At 38.3% G+C, this 15,562-nt stretch overlaps 1 long non-coding RNA gene across 2 annotated transcripts; it reads right to left on the reverse strand.

Annotated features, from left to right (window-relative positions):
• Positions 1-2,256: 2,256 nt before the first annotated feature.
• Positions 2,257-4,181, reverse strand: LOC140893629 (uncharacterized). Of its 2 annotated transcripts, XR_012153229.1 has the most exons (3): positions 4,140-4,181; positions 2,540-2,685; positions 2,257-2,438 (listed from the first exon to the last, which is right to left on the reverse strand). It is a non-coding gene; the product is annotated as an uncharacterized lncRNA (long non-coding RNA). The 2 variants fall into 2 exon arrangements; XR_012153228.1 differs by lacking the exon at positions 4,140-4,181 and having other exon boundaries at positions 2,540-2,801.
• Positions 4,182-15,562: the final 11,381 nt, after the last annotated feature.

The raw sequence follows: 15,562 nt of genomic DNA on the forward strand, positions 1-15,562 counted from the left end.
GACCTACACTTGATTATAATGTTTGACATCGGGAGTTACTGCACGGAGCAGAGACTGATACTATGGTGATCTAGACGAGTGTTTGAGCAACCCAGTGGTTGGAGTCTCAGATGGTGCTACATACTCATTGGCGCCTAGTCTGAGCAGGACTTGGTAGTTGACCAGTCACCCAGTCATCTCACACTGCATGCATAATATTAAGTTTTGTATACTCATATTTACGTACTAGGCGTTAGTCACTCACGTTCTTGGTATTATCTTGGATACCCCATTCTATGGGGCAGGTCTCAAGTTGGACAGAGCAGGTAGATCAAAGCAGGGTTAGTTGCAGGTTCTGTAGATGCCAGGAGTTATATGCTACAAATAGTTTTAGTTGTATATATTTTTGGTGAAAAACACTTGGGTTTGTCATACCGGTTTTATTCTGTCGATTTATCTTGTAATTAATAGGTTTTTATGTTTCCGCAATAAACTCTGTTAATTTTTAATAATTAATGTTTTTATATTAAGCTAATAGCATGCTTAAGACTGCTGGTTAGTAGGTTATCCAGGCGGGTCACTACATCAATGGTTCAGGGATACAGCTAGCTATGGGTTCGCAACTCTTTGTGATTCAGGACATTGTCCTTTATACGAGCTTACCCTTATTTGCCCATTCTATGCTTCAACACCATGATCATAAGAATGTCAGAATTTATTTCTGATTGGACCCATCGAATCATGGTAAAAGTATGAGACCTCGGTTCTAAAAATATAATCTCGGATTAAACAATAATAAAGCATACAAGATCCAAGACTAAATGCAAATAATTTTTTTTTAAAAGAATAGTGCCTCGCTCGATCGGTAGAACTCAACCGATCGAGCGAGCAAGTTTTCAAAACTTTCTGCCCCGCTGAAATCACCAGCACCGCTCGATCGGTAGAGTTCAACCGATCGAGTGGGCAATCTTTTTACAAAATAAAGAACAAGGCTGCAGCTTCCTCGCTCGATTGGTTAAACTCTACCGATCGAGCGACCAACTCTGAACAAGAATTTCCAGAAAATAACATGCCAACCTCAACTACAATATCCATTCAATACATAATGAGGTATAATAAGCATGCAACAACAACATACAAACCTCAATACTCGCATATTCAATACAACAAAACAACGAAGTTCGATTCTAAACATGTTCTAACGTAAACTAGATTGACATGCTCAAACGACTTCTGAACCGAGTCCCACTTCTATATCTCACTCTTGATGCTAACCAAGTCTTTGCTGACTCGATCCTTCCCCACCTTTTGCCAAGTACACATACAAAACAAAGCAACAGCCGGATAACTCCGGTGAGAAAGATATTCCTAGTAAAAACAACATAACATGCAATACAAGTAATATAGCAACAACATGTTATCCAGACAACACCTACAATGCTAAGACAAATGAAATGCATGTCTTTAAAATCAGGATATCAATTCTGACAAACAAGGGATTGCTGTTATGCTTTTGGGATCCCGAGAATGAGATCACGTAACGACTCACCGACTGTCACAATCGAGGTGGTGCCACGTATCTCATACCCCCAGACTTTGGTGCGACTATAAGGAGTATGCTGACACTAGGTGAACTTCTACAACCCAGGATACTCGCAGTATAGCCCCCAAAAACGTCTAAACAAAAAGGGCCGTTCTGCCCACTGAAATCAAAGGTTTGGCTCAAGATGAATGCATAAGAAAAGCATAAAACATTTAAACCATATAACAAAATCTCAAACAACAAAATACAAGTCCCTCATTCTAGAACAAGTATTGATGCAAGTATGTGATTTTAAGGAAAACTCAAGAACCAACTGTCTCGAGTGTGCTATACCGCTAAAAAGATGTCTCACTACAAGAAAAACGGCCAAAGACAACGCTTTTTCCGCGTTGTTAATGTCCCCGAAAAAGCGTTGTCGTAGCCAGTGTTGTAAAAGATCACGCTCAAAGACAACGCAAAAAAAGCGTTGTCTTTTTTGGAAAAGACAACGCTTTTTAAAGCATTGTCGTATCTAAAAACTACAACGCTTTTTCCGCGTTGTCTTTGTCACAAAAAAGCGTTGTCGTAGTTCAAAAGATTTTTAAGCGTTGTCTTTTTTAGTAACGACAACGCTTTTTCTACCTACGACAACGTTTAAAAAGCGTTGTCTTTTCTCAAATAAAAAACAAAAAAAAATATAATTCACAAATTTTCAATATTATCACTCAATATTCAAAGTTTTTGAAAATTAAATATAATATACAATATTTCAATATTATAAATCATTCAAATATAACAAAAATCATTCAAATATAACAAATAATCGAATTTTTCATGTTCATCTCGGCCATTTGCGCTATGCTTTCTGCCTCAAACCGGAGTCGGCGATCATACCAACTCTCAGAATGCTAAATCCATTTGGAGGACTGGAAATGTGCTGAACAATAGCAGCAAACAAGAATAACATTTCAAAGTCATGGTTATGAATGTCACAATAAATCAAACATCAAAAAAGAAAAGTAAAATGAAAACAAATACATAATCCGCATACTGAAAATGTGCTCCTCATCATCCAAAAGCTCCAGCCCCGCATCATTTCAAGAAACCTTCTTTTCCAATTAATCACCTCTCAGGCTTGACGAACGTTTTGAGAGATAACTTTGTCTAATAGTTTGAACCTGAAACTGCAAGTCTGAAGTTTCAGACTAGCATTCAACACAGAATACAATAAAACAGTAGTAGAGATAAAAAGTTCAGTAATGAAAAAATAATTATTCATAGCCACAGTCTAAGGCTTAATTTCAACTTCGAAAGCTGTATATTTAATCCATATAGAAGAAATAATTATAGCATTCCTTTAAATCCAGATTCAGAAAAGTTTACGTACACATACAACGGATTACCATTTGAACCCTCGCGATGAGACTCATTCTTGATTTACCCCAAATATTTTAAACTGACTAGCTCTATTCTTCATAAAGTTCTGGATCAGTTATCCTAATGAATCAATCCAAATCCACAAATTTTCAAGTGTGTTATATATATTTATATGTAAACATACGTGTTGAGATCACAGGTATTTATAGAGCTAGCTTAACATGTGGAAGAAAATGCTAATATATGAGGCAATTAAGGAAGAAGTAAAATTGGGCAATAGATCCAAATTTTCCTTCGTAATTTGCTTGCTTTAATATAAAGGTAGGATTCATCATAACCCCCATATTATCTTATGGGCATTCTATAGAAATAGACGCATAATAGAATACTGGATGAGAAGATGGTAACAATCACCATAAATCAAAACAAATGCACACACGGCTAAAACCCAAGAGCTAGTAGTGATTCACAATGTATGTCCCAAAAAAGTATGTGGAAGTCACCTGTATAAAGTAAATTGCGCAATTACTCGAAATATAGAAAACTCTCAGTTTATCTGTTGGCAAACTTCTAGCCTGACCAAGAACAACAATTGAATTGTTAGTCAATTCTTCATGTAAAATCAAGCTAAAAAATATTTGACACACCAGTCAAGACAAGGAAAGTTATTCCATGTAATTATTGTGTTCACGAGTATTACCTGATGATAAATCTCTGACCAAAAAAGGACAAGAATCATGTATGTGGAGAAGAACAGAAGGCCAGGAAGATCCAACAGTACCAAAGTGAAAGCCTGACAAAAAACATATATAAATACACATTTCATCGATTAAGAATCGATCATGACAAGTGTCCAGTAACTTCAAGGCCTAAAAATGCAAAGTAAATTCACAAATTGTCATAGGTATTAATCTCATGTTCACGTGGAGAGGCATGACACATGCTGCCACATGAAAAAAAACATAGTAATTGGACTAGCTATATTGGACCTTTTATCCAGACCAAACAATTCTATAAGGCAGTGACACCGCAACTTGTATGTAAGATGAAGCTCTCCTCTATTTCCTCCGTAATCCCAACAAAAAATTTGCAGTCCATAGAATTATCAAGCCGCTAAAAAGGTGTCACAAATAATATCATGCTAAAAGCGCTTGTTGTATGAATGAACCCGATGCATCAAGAACACCATCATCAAGGCAGAAAGCAACCAACAATGGACACTAATAGAAAATGTTGGAACTATTGTCTGTATATGGTATACCATTTATAGAATCATAGGAATTCCAACCTCTTGGACTAAAATAATTCAAGGAAAAGAAAATTTGAAGAAAATGTGGTGGGAATCAGTTAAGAAGTACATTTATAGTAGATATAGAGAATCTTACCTTGGGATGCAACAAAAAAACTAGCTTGTGAAATCCAAATGAAACAGCACGGGCTGCAATTTGTAGCTTGTGATTAATATAATGAAATATGAACACAAGAAAATCGAGTAATTTGTTTTAATACTACCTCCATTCACAATAAAATTCATGCAGTGGAAAACCTTCTGAGTGGTCCAACCATACTCAGGCACCCTCCGTTCAATTTTTATTAGTTGAATATGCACAAAGTTCACACACACTCAAGTTGGAATATTCAAAATAACCTAGCAAATTGATTGCAACAGAATACAGTAGTATATAGATAGAAACAGGAATACATACTGAAAAACTAATCGAACACAATAGTTCACAGATAGAAAGGAATCTTAAAATTCAATAAAAATATATTATAAAATATCAATCTTCAACAGTTGCACATGAACAACTCCAAAAGGATCAAATCAATTTTACTCTATGTTTCAACTTTCAATCAGTTTGAGTGATACGACGACAAAAAATACGGTTCGAAATGCATAGTAAAATTTAAACATCCACTCGACCAGTCGATATAATGCTATTGCTATTTAGGATTCATCAAGTGCACCTGCTCCCCTCTGCATTCTAATAACCATAACATGAAAAGGTAGAATTTGAGGATGGCAACACGTAATAATCACGCTGTCTGACTTAAATTACAGACAATAAGAAGAAATATAAACAAACATAAGTATAAGACATGCACTGTCTAAATTAACCAAAACCAGTGTTGCGATTCAGAGAAAATGTTAGCCTTAATGTCCAATATTTCTTATAAATATATATAGGGTAATTGAAAATCTCACAAGTCACAACTTAATTAGATACCGTAGAACGTGTTAGTTTCTTATAAACTAAGTAAAATATATTGTATTTAGTTTGAAGAAATATGTCCAGGCACATAAGATTCCTAGTCATGCCACAAAACAATTTCAACGTGGAACATTCTCAAATTAACAATTTAGCCACACACAAAAAGCTAGTAATTCCACACCACGTGATATTCCTCAGAAAAATGAAATGATTCAGGATAAAAGAAAATGAGCAGGAAATTACAAGCAAAGGGAACTTGCCCTGCTTTTCCGCAATTTTATTCCAGTCAAGCAAAACATGCTCCCTCCCAAATCCTTCTTCGATCTGAAGAACTGATTAAATTATTCAACCAACCTTTCTTTTCACAAGCTAATTTCCTACACAACAAGAAGTAAACGCACAAAAAGAGCCACTTTCAGGAAGTATAAATAAAAGAGAGTAAATACAAAATCACCCACATTTCATCCATTTTGGCAACCTCCTCCGGGTCATCCACCGTATCCACATTCAAAGAACCCTGATCAATTCTTTCCGACCTGAGCATTACAGAATGGATGAAATCTGATTTAGTATAAGGGAGATTAACGGTAGGGTAAAATTGTATCCCTTTTGAACCATATGTGCACCCCTTCCCGTCCCTTGAGTGAGTTAGATTGCTCAACTTCGATTAGGACTGTTCTTATTCAAGATATATAAAGTGCGAGTACGCTGGTGGTTATTGATTATAGAATAGGAAGGAGATCCGACGTACCACAGCGTGTCAACAAAATTAGTATTTTCATACGCTCGAAACACTAGAGGGTACATACACACACACACGTACTTAATTAAAAGCAACAAATGTTAAAACAAAATAATAAATATGTCAAATAAAACAATATATAAAGTCATATTTATACAAAACCATAGTAGACTATACAGAGGTAATATTCCAAACAGATCATTACGACTGTCGGCTCTAAGCAATTGAACAAACTTGCTCAAAAACCAAGACATAAGAAAAAAAGTTCCTATATACAAAGAGGAAACAGGCAGTTTCTGTCCCAATCTATGCATACAATTCAAATTTTTAGAGCAAATTGGTGACAAATAGAGATACCATTGTAAAATTCTGCTATTGATTGAAATAAATGTCTTTGCAATAACTTCTTACCATTGGTTTGGCTTGCCTTCAGGTATATTTTCAAATACACATTTCTCAAGAATATATAAAGCCGAGGACTGAGAAAAAATATGCCCATAATATGTCTGTAGATAACTTTCAGGCAGCTGGCACACGCACTGTAGGTTTGTGCCAAAAAGAAATTTGACCTTTGAGCAAAATTTTTCAGAAAGAGAGTCATCCAGATTGGTGTCAGAAAAAAACCCTCCGTTGGGACATAAGATATGCCTCAAATCTCAATAAATACAATAAAAAGTAAAGCTTTTCAGAGTCACCGATAAGAACATATTGAAAGAGTGGGTGCCCAGTGAGCCAACTTGTGGCTATGGGCTTTGATGACTCTTTGTATAAACAATCTTTTGTTTAATATTATTTACACTTTTATTAATGGCAATGACTTTATATTACTTCATATTGTTATATTGTGATATACTATTGTTGTTTTGATAAAGACCTTGAATATACTATAGTGTATGTAAGATGTGGTAGAACATGGGGATGTCTATCATGAAATACATCTTATAGTCACTGTATATTCTAAACTGTTCCTAGTCAATTGAGCCGTCCGATAATAAGGATAAGGATCGCTCGAGTTTGAGACTAGCATTTGCGATGCGGAGTACCACGTTTCATTGGTAGGGAACATGGAGATGTTCGAAGCATGCAAATGGATATTCATAGGATGAATAATCGAACTACCCTATCCGGACTTTCCAAGTGGTTATCACTTATCGAGTGGATAAAGTCCGCGGTTTTGGTTGTACACCATTAGTCCTTACTACTTGAAACATCATGGAGACTCTATATGCTAGTACTGTGCTTTGACTCGTTTACCGACTCTATGGGGTCATCAGGTGTCGGGATTGGGTACAGTTACAACACATATAGGAGTCGATGCATTGTTGTCAAGGATTCACCACATACTTGCGAGTGTGGATATCCTATGCGATCTGAGGAGATATTAGTGTGACGAATCTCTGGCCAGAGTACTTGATGTGATTTAAGAAATGGTTTCTTAGTAGCACATGCGATGTCACTAATTTGATCTTCAAGATGTATTGCATAGTTATCGAATCTTGAGCGACTCTCGATATACCAATGGTTGTTGATTTGATCGGGATATTTGGATGAAGGGACCGTACTGTACGCTAACCAAAATCTACTGGTTCTTGTAGGCACTATCAGTGATACCTAGGGAATCATGGGGCGATGTTGCTAGGCGCTTTACCATGATTCGTTGGGCAAGTCGGAAATCATTGTTCCGAGTCACAAGGAGTTGTGAGCCCACGGCTAGCTGTATCCCTGAACCATTGAGGGTCACACAGTGTAATGGAGTTTTAATCCCCGTTGAGATAGTTAAATTTAAAGAGTTAAATTTAATGAATAAAGAAGTTGGACTTCTTAAATAAGAGTAAGGGAGTAGGATTTCCTAAAATGACATAGGGATGTACATTTTTGGAAACCACTGAATTCGGATTCAGGAAAATTTATCTTGACTTTAAAATGTGCAGAAATGGTTTCTGTGCACATTGGTAAAATCGGTTTATCAATCGGAGTCACGATGAATTTTATATTAATTTCTGAACATGCGGGCTTTGCTTGTCGGGCCTCAACTTATGACTAATGGGCCCTAAGATGTTAGTGGCCTGCATTATAAATAAGTTATTGCAGTACAGAAATTACAGATAGTTGGTCATAATTTTGAGAGACAGTTTTCGAAAAAAAAAACCCCTAGCTCTCTCTAGAAATTCGGCCGCCCCTCCCTCTCTCTGTCAGAGATTTTCCGGTCTGTGATTTTGAATTGCAGACAGGATTAGCGAATCAAATTCGTTATTCTCTTCGCAGAAAACTTCTGATAGATTTTCTAGTGCAATCTATCAGAGGGATTAAACCTCTATTCGTGGACCTGATTGAAGGAAAGCTTGTTCATCAGTTCCATGGAGATACAAGAAGCGCAGAGAAATCTGTGTGGTGTCCAATAATCTCGTTTCGAGATTGAAGGTAAAATTTAATAATAGTTATTTAATTTTACACACACAAATAATTTAATCATATGGTTGATACCCACACTATGGAATTGTTCCATACTAAAAATTTTAAACTTCCGCTGCACCGGGTATCAATCGTGATTGATCTGAACGCCAGTTTTCCAACAGTGGTATCAGAGCCAGGTTGCTCAGATCAAACGATTAAATTAATCGATTGTACAAAAATTTTTTGAGTCTCGGTTTTTGAAACAAAATAAATATTTTTAAATAAAAATTTTTCCGGGGCAAAACCCGGGCAGCGATTGGATCGCTGCCCGGTGGGGCAGCAATTGTTGCTGCCCCGGGCGGCGCACGGCGCCGCCCAAAGGGGGCGCACGGCGTCGCCCACGGCGTCGCCCACGGCGGCGCACGGCGTCGCCAAGGGGCGGCGCTCAGCGCCTCCAGGGCAGCGCTCGGCGCTGCCCAGCGCAGCGCTGTGCGCTGCGCAGGGCAGCAACTGTTGCTGCCCTAAAGGGGCAGCCGGGCTGCCCCGGCCCGCGCCCACGGGTGCGGGCCGGCCCGGGAGTGTCCCGGGCGGCCCGCGGGAAAAATTAAATTTTTATTTAAAATTAATTTTAATGTGTTAAAATTTTATTTTTGGTCCGGTCAAAAATTGTTTTTGATTGGTTCACGAGATTTCGGATCGAATTGTTCGAGTCCGTAAATTTTAAAATTGATTTTTGGATAAATTTGAATTTTTGGAAAATTTTAATATTTTATCCTTAAATTGAATTTTGAAATCAATTATTTTGGTACAATTGATGATAAGATTTGATCTTATGATATATTAAGTAAAATATGATTTTATCTATAAAATTGGATTTTGTAGATAAAATATGATTTTATTTGATAAAGAGATAAAATATGATTTTATATGTGAAATGAGATTTTATATGTAAAATATGATTTTATCTTGTTTAAATTTGAATTGCCACTGCATGTTATCCAATAAATTAATTTTGAATTAAAAGTTATTGGATAAGGATGATCGATTGTCATGACCAATTTTGTAGGTGTATGTTAGGAATTTACATTTGTTTTTATTGTTGTTGGTTTTATTAATGGGCCTGGTTTATGGCCCAGTATGAATGTCATATGTAATAAAAGTGGGCTTGGTTTATGGCCCGTTCCCACCCCTAAAAATGTATCCCCTACTTGTCATTGTTATTTATTGTAAATACATTAGATTTAGTGGGAGATCAAGATTTGAAGATGGTGGGCCCAGCAGACAATAAAGACAGAAGAAATGTAAATTGGAAGCACATGTAATAGGATTGCATTGCATACTGCATATTACCTAGGATTGGACTAAGACTCGTGATTGGCAACCACGGGTCAATTAGAAATGGAATCGATCATCCTATATAATATATGATATTATGATTGTATGCATGTTTAGACATAATTGCGTGAATCCGGCAAACATGCAATAAATTGAATATGATGAGACAAATATTTTATAATTAAAAATCTCTCATTTTAAATATGATTTAAAATTGATATCAAGATAAATAAAGGAAATTTAAATTTGTTTAAATATTCCTACCTTCCATTAACGGTCAATGTATGTGATGCTACCCGCGGATACGGTCCGGCTCATATTATTGGGGGGGCCCGTCCGTCGGAAAGCTGTACATTGGATCGACAAATGTTGTAAGTTGGGTGGAACTCCCATGGGATCGGCTCATATTATTGGGGGATCCACATGGCGACCGTCCATCACAACTTAATATTGATGGGTCATCTTGACATGTCACTTTAAACGGCGTCATATTATTGGGCCCTTATTGGACATGAGGTAAATACATGGGGGTTGCTTTGGAAGCAATTGGGCTCTACCTTTTGAGAATTATGGTTGGCTGATATTATTCGGGACCATAAGTTTGTCAATTGGACTCCATGTTCTCACTAAGGAAAAAGTTTCCCGTTTTCACTAGAGGGTGATGAAATCGTTAAAATAGTGGGAGTGAGATTCATAAAATTAAATTTCGCCTATTTTATGTCTTAGTAAATTGTTAAACAATCATTGATATATGTCTGTTTTTCTTTTCAGTATTTCATACAATGAATTCGCGTAATCCATTATTCTCGATCCTCGAACAAAACAAGTTAACTGGCGCAAACTATACGGAATGGTTCCGGAAGTTGAAGATTGTCTTGACTTCGGAGAAGATGCTCTACGTGTTAGAGAAATCAACTCCGAAGGAAGCACCAGCTGACGTAAGTCCGGAGGAATTGGCCAAACTTGATGCATGGTGGGACCATGACATCAAGACCAAATGCTATATGCAAGCCTCGATGTCTGATGAACTCCAGAGGCGATTTGAGGACACCGTGAATGCTGCTGACATTCACGCTCAACTCAAGGAACTTTTTGGGGCTCAATCGAGGGCTGAAAGGTTCGCTACAGTTAAGGAGCTAATGACGTGTCGCATGCGTGAAGGGACTTCGGTCCGTGATCATGGGGTACGAGTGATTTGGCTCATACAAAAGTTAGCGACCCTTGATTTGGTGTTGGAGCATGAACTCAACGTGGATTTACTGCTTCTGTCTCTTCCTTCTTCGTTTGACGGATTTGTGGTAAATTTTAATATGAACAAGATAGAGGCCACCCTTGAAGAGATGGTCAATATGCTTGTAACATATGAATCCACACTTAAGAAGGATAAGCCAGCTTTCTTGGTGGGCTCCTCATCTTCTGCTAAGAAGGGGCCAAGTATGAAGGGCAAGAAACGTTCTGCCCCACCCAAGAAAGTCGAGCCCGAGAAGAAGCACAAGACAAAGGCTTCAAACAATGGAAAATCCAAGGATGTTTGCCATTACTGCAAGAAGCCCGGTCATTGGAAGCGCAACTGCAAGGAATATCTAGAGCAGTTGGGAACTGCAAAGGGTATGTTCTATATTGAAATAAACATTTCACTTAATACTACTTCTTGGGTATTGGATACCGGATGTGGATCTCACATTTGCAATGATTTGCAGGTGATGACAAGAAGTCGCAGGCTTAGAATGGGTGAGACCCAGCTGAGGCTCGGGAATGGTTCCAGAGTTGAAGCTACAGCCATTGGAGATGTTTGTTTAATTTTGCAGAACGGTTTTAAGTTATTTTTAAGAGATGTTTTATTTGTTCCGGATTTAATTAAAAACATTATTTCTGTTTCTATGCTAGATAGAGATGGTTATTCTTGCAATTTTGTGAATGAGATTTGCAATATTTACAAGAATGAATGTTTGATTGGAAATGGACAACTTGAAAACGATCTATACAACTTAAAACTAAAAGACGTTCCAATAAATTATATTGATAAACCGGCGACAACAAACAAAAGGAAAATCGATAGTCAAAACCCGGCAAACCTTTGGCACGCTAGACTAGGTCATATTTCCTCAAGGAGGATGAACAAGCTAGTGGGAGAGGGCATGTTTGATATGTCTGATATTAACTCTCTACCTACTTGTGAATCCTGTCTAAAAGGGAAAATGACTAAATCTCCTTTTAAGGGAAAGCCTGAGCGTAGTCAAAATCTGTTGGATTTGATCCATACAGATGTTTGTGGACCATTTAGAGTTGGGACTCAATATGGCCACACCTACTTCATTACCTTTACTGACGATTATTCAAGGTATGGGTATTTATATTTAATGAAATATAAGTCTGAAGCATTTGAAAAGTTCAAAGAATTCAAGGCTGAAGTAGAAAACAAGCTAGGTAAAAGTATTAAAGCACTTCGATCGGATCGAGGTGGAGAATACTTAAGTACCGAGTTTTTGGACTATCTAAAAGAGAATGGGATTCTCTCTCAGTGGACTCCTCCTATGACAACACAGCTGAATGGTGTATCGGAGCATCGTAATCGAACTTTGTTGGACATGGTTCGATCCATGATGAGCTTCACTGAGCTTCCACCTTCGTTTTGGGGCTATGCGCTTGAAACGGCGGTATTGTTGTTGAACAACGTCCACACTAAAGCAGTGGACAAAACACCATACGAGTTATGGAATGGCAAAGCTCCTAAGTATTCGTACTTGAGGATTTGGAGATGTCCTGCTTACGTGAAGCGGACAGTGGGAGATAAGTTGGATAGTCGATCCAGCTTATGTTATTTTGTAGGGTATCCGAAGAATTCGATCGGATATTATTTCTATTATCCTGCTGAAACAAAGGTGTTTGTTTCTAGGAATGCCACCTTCTTGGAGAAGGAGTTCTTATTGGATAAGAAAGGCGAGATGATGGAACTCGAAGAAGTTCGAGAAGAACCCGAAATACAAAATAACGATCCTACGCCTCAGGAACCATTACTGGACACGCCTGAACCTAGAAGATCCGAGAGGACTTCTAGACCTCCTATTCGATATGGTCTTCTTCTTGAAGGGGATCAAGATGAACCCGACATTGGATGTGATCCAAGAAACTTCAAGGAAGCAATTTCTGATGCGGATTCAAATTTATGGCTTGAAGTTATGCAGTCTGAATTGGATTCAATGCATGCAAACCAAGTTTGGTCTTTAGTAGATCCTCCTGATGGAATTGTTCCAATAGGGTGTAAATAGATCTACAAGAGAAAGCTTGGGCCTGATGGTAAGGTATTGACCTACAAGGCGCGATTGGTGGCGAAAGGTTACACTCAAAGACAAGGAGTTGACTATGATGAAACCTTTTCACCAGTTGCAATGTTCAAGTCCATAAGAATCCTTATTGCCATAGCTGCATGGTATGACTATGAGATATGGCAAATGGATGTGAAGACTGCTTTTCTTAATGGAGACATTAAGGAAGAAATCTATATGAAGCAGCCAGAGGGGTTCACATCCATGGGAAGCGAGCATAAGGTATGCAAGCTTCAGAGATCAATTTATGGTCTAAAACAAGCATCAAGAAGTTGGAACCAGAAATTTGATGAAACAATAAAAGATTTTGGTTTCATCAAGAACCCGGAGGAACCGTGCGTGTACAAGAAAGTAGTTAAGGATGCTGTGACATTCTTAGTATTTTATGTTGATGACATCCTACTCATTGGGAATGATGTAGGGATGATGCAGTCAACAAAGATATGGTTATCAGGTAGATTCTCGATGAAGGATTTGGGTGAGGCATCCTACATTCTTGGGATACAGATCTATAGAGATAGATCTAAGAGAATGATAGGACTCACTCAATCAACCTACATCGACACCATATTGAAACGGTTTTCAATGGATGGGTCCAAGAGAGGACATCTACCCATGTGTCATGGAGTTTCTCTATCCAAGTCTATGTGTCCCAAGACTGATGAAGAGATAGAGAATATGACACATGTACCATATGCGTCAGCTATAGGTAGTATCATGTATGGGATGATATCTACCAGACCGGATGTAGCATTTGCTCTGAGTGTCACGAGCAGATATCAAGCTAATCCCGGTCAAATGCATTGGAAAGCCGTGAAGGACATTCTTAAGTACTTACGAAGGACTAAGAATATGTTCATGGTATATGGAGGACGAGATCTGAAATTGGAAGGCTATACCGACTCTAGCTTCCAAAGTGACGTGGATGACTCGAAGTCAACCTCTGGATTTGTGTTCATGCTCAATGGCGGTGCTGTCTCTTAGAAGAGTTCCAAGCAGGACACCACAGCGGATTCCACCACTGAGGCTGAATACATTGCAGCATCAGCTGCTGCTAAAGAGGCCGTTTGGATGAGGAAGTTCGTCCAAGAGTTGGGCGTCATTCCTGAATTTGTTGGTCCAGTCCCGGTGTACTGTGACAACACGGGTGCCGTTGCTCAAGCAAAGGAACCAAGGTCTCATCAAAGATCCAAACACGTACTGAGGAAATACCACATCATCCGGGAGATTGTGGAAAGAGGAGACATCACTGTCGAACGAGTGGCCTCTGCAGACAATATCGCTGATCCACTTACTAAGCCCTTGCCAGGACCATTGTTTGACAAACATCGCGAAGCAATGGGTCTACGTAGTATGACTAGTTGGCTATAGGGCAAGTGGGAGATTGAAAGAGTGGGTGCCCAGTGAGCCAACTTGTGGCTATGGGCTTTGATGACTCTTTGTATAAACAATCTTTTGTTTAATATTATTTACACTTTTATTAATGGCAATGACTTTATATTACTTCATATTGTTATATTGTGATATACTATTGTTGTTTTGATAAAGACCTTGAATATACTATAGTGTATGTAAGATGTGGTAGAACATGGGGATGTCTATCATGAAATACATCTTATAGTCACTGTATATTCTAAACTGTTCCTAGTCAATTGAGCCGTCCGATAATAAGGATAAGGATCGCTCGAGTTTGAGACTAGCATTTGCGATGCGGAGTACCACGTTTCATTGGTAGGGAACATGGAGATGTTCGAAGCATGCAAATGGATATTCATAGGATGAATAATCGAACTACCCTATCCGGACTTTCCAAGTGGTTATCACTTATCGAGTGGATAAAGTCCGCGGTTTTGGTTGTACACCATTAGTCCTTACTACTTGAAACATCATGGAGACTCTATATGCTAGTACTGTGCTTTGACTCGTTTACCGACTCTATGGGGGTCATCAGGTGTCGGGATTGGGTACAGTTACAACACATATAGGAGTCGATGCATTGTTGTCAAGGATTCACCACATACTTGCGAGTGTGGATATCCTATGCGATCTGAGGAGATATTAGTGTGACGAATCTCTGGCCAGAGTACTTGATGTGATTTAAGAAATGGTTTCTTAGTAGCACATGCGATGTCACTAATTTGATCTTCAAGATGTATTGCATAGTTATCGAATCTTGAGCGACTCTCGATATACCAATGGTTGTTGATTTGATCGGGATATTTGGATGAAGGGACCATACTGTACGCTAACCAAAATCTACTGGTTCTTGTAGGCACTATCAGTGATACCTAGGGAATCATGGGGCGATGTTGCTAGGCGCTTTACCATGATTCGTTGGGCAAGTCGAAAATCATTGTTCCGAGTCACAAGGAGTTGTGAGCCCACGGCTAGCTGTATCCCTGAACCATTGAGGGTCACACAGTGTAATAGAGTTTTAATCCCCGTTGAGATAGTTAAATTTAAAGAGTTAAATTTAATGAATAAAGAAGTTGGACTTCTTAAATAAGAGTAAGGGAGTAGGATTTCCTAAAATGACATAGGGATGTACATTTTTGGAAACCACTGAATTCGGATTCAGGAAAATTTATCTTGACTTTAAAATGTGCAGAAATGGTTTCTGTGCACATTGGTAAAATCGGTTTATCAATCGGAGTCACGATGAATTTTATATTAA

The sequence above is a fragment of the Henckelia pumila genome, chromosome 3 (assembly GCF_033568475.1).
Source record: "Henckelia pumila isolate YLH828 chromosome 3, ASM3356847v2, whole genome shotgun sequence".
NCBI lineage: Eukaryota > Viridiplantae > Streptophyta > Magnoliopsida > Lamiales > Gesneriaceae > Henckelia > Henckelia pumila.